The sequence below is a fragment of the Crocodylus siamensis genome, chromosome 1 (assembly GCF_052110815.1).
Source record: "Crocodylus siamensis isolate JL-2025a chromosome 1, ASM5211081v1, whole genome shotgun sequence".
NCBI classification, from domain to species: domain Eukaryota; kingdom Metazoa; phylum Chordata; order Crocodylia; family Crocodylidae; genus Crocodylus; species Crocodylus siamensis.
The window spans coordinates 103,842,880-103,845,335 of NC_143395.1; the positions used below are offsets into that span (position 1 = coordinate 103,842,880).

The following is a 2,456-nucleotide window of genomic DNA, read 5'->3' on the forward strand; positions in this document are numbered from 1 at the left end:
CCCCCTACTCCAATGGAGGTGCCAGGAGAAAAGGATACAGCCAGGCAATCTACTTCAACAGTACTGATAGTAGATCAAAATTATGATATCCTTTGTTAGTTTACTGAACTAATACTCAAAAAGTGGGTTTTTCCTATTCTTATTGCTAACCAGGCTCTAAAATGATGAGTCAGCTGCACATCTATAAAACAGTAGCTGCAGTAAAATCAATGGCATGTCAATATTTCAGGTGTACTCTAGCAAATCAGATGTGAAGCAGTTCCTGTTCTTACACTATACACACTCTAATGGTCCTTGTCCTCCTTACATCTAATGCATGTTTAAAATTCAGTCCCCTTGCCATAAATAAGAAATATCTTAGGGCTTGTCTTCATGGGGAACTGAACTGGAATAACTACTGCAGAATATTAGCTAATACACTTTAAATTTATGGCCAAATCTAAAATAATTGTTAAGTGCCCACAAGCTTTTAGATTGTTGCTGAGACACAAAAGCTCTATTGTCTGGTGAGAAATCCTTGCACACAACAAAAGTAACATCTTTCCATCTAAGCATTCCCTAACAGAAAGGACACACAGCTTGAATTTTCTGAATGTGTGAATGAGCAAGTAAACTAGAAGTTATTTTTTTCTCTTCTATAAAGCCTTTATTGGTTTTGCCACTAGCTGCAAAGACAATAGTACTGAGCCCTTTCTTAGGGGTTTTCAAAGAAGCTGGGCCCAATTTCCTCATCTGTGAAATGATGTATCTATGGCAAAAGGGTGTTGTGAGACTTAACTCACTTGCATGTGTGAATTGTATTTGGGCACTCCTAGACTCACAGTAATATTATAGACGTACAGACTCTTCTTTGTATCACCAGTTTTGTAATTTATACCTCACTGCTTCTTGAAGGAATGAACTAATATGTCTGTTTGCCAGTTTTGTTTCTATTTCTGAGAAAATATTGAACCAAATGTCATTTAAAAGGTATATTTTGATTCCTTTTTGCCTTTCTTTAATTCTTAGCACTGTAGCAAATTGTTGCCACCGAGTTTGCCACCAAAACCAACTGTCATGGCTTTATAGTTTGGTCCAGTCCTTCCTTAAGAATATCTGCAGCAGATAGTCTTTACTTAAGAATAACATGCCGCAAAACCTGTTGCTGAAAATGATAAGAAGGACACAAGTTTATCAACTGGATGTTTATCTTGCTGGGATCCTATGACCACAGCTGACTTCCTGCCTCTGGCGCAGGGGGCTGGACTCGATGATCTGAGGTCCCTTCCAGCTCAAATGTCTATGAAATCTATTAAATCTATGAAGTTATATAATTAAAATGACACTATTTAAATTAGTTAAAAAATAAACACTCAGAAGACTGATTTGTAAAAGGGATAGAGCATGTGAATTTTAGTGTGAGAAGATCTATTCAGGATACAATAGGGTCTCATTTCTGAAGTAAATTCATTGTTGAACAATCCTGCCTCAGGATTTTACAGCTCACAAGCACTTTTACTGCTTTTTGAAATCAAGGATAAAAGAGAGAGTAAATCAAAGGATTCATGGCAGAGTTAGCATAAGTAAACCACACCATAACATCAAAGAAAAGGGGTGGAATTATAAAGTTAAAAAAGACACCTATTATTAGAAACATAAAATAAGGTGACCAGAATATGAAGAAAGCAATCATGGCTATGCCCAGTGTTGTAGCAGCCTTTTCCTCTCTCTTGCTAACTCTATCACTATTATTATCAGAGGACTGTGTTTTGTTGCTCACACTCTCCATCATTCTAGCTTGTCTTTTAGCCACACTGAAGATCCTGCTGTACAGTGCAATCATGGTAAAGAATGGTATGAAACAAAGGAGGGAGGATATAAACACCCAGATCTTGTTGAACACAATTTGACAGCTTCCTATGCAAGTGAAAGCTTGTACTAAATTCTTGTAGTCCTTCATCACTTGCACCAGCAAAGATAACAGAAAAACTGTACATGAATGAAAATGTCCAGGCAGCAGCTGCAAACATTCTTGAAACTGGTATGGTGAACTTCAAGGGGTAAACTAAAAGGCCAGTAACAGCAACATACCGATCAATGGAGATGAAACGTAAATGAAATATTGATGCTAGGCAAAAAGTCACATCTAAACTACTGTGGACTCTGCAGAAAGTTTCCCCAAAGTACCAACAAGTTTCAACAGATCTTATAGTGCTGAAGGGAAGCACTGTCAAACCCAAGCAAAAGTCAGCCCAGGCCAAGGAGGCAACTAGAAATTGTGTAGGAGAATGAAGCTGTTTGAAATAAGCAAATATGATCATGACCATGAAATTCCCACTAAGAGTAAGAAAAGTCAGAAAATTAAGGATAACATACAAAGTAGACCGGATTCCTAAAGGTCATGGACTTTTATGGCAGGATCCATTAATGTTCTCAAAGCCGTACTGTATTTCATTTTGAAGAAGTGCTGAACTCAT

General features: G+C 37.5%; 1 pseudogene; it reads right to left on the minus strand.

The window, feature by feature from the left end:
* Positions 1–1,429: 1,429 nt before the first annotated feature.
* On the minus strand, positions 1,430–2,456 carry LOC149873129 (trace amine-associated receptor 9-like; annotated as a pseudogene).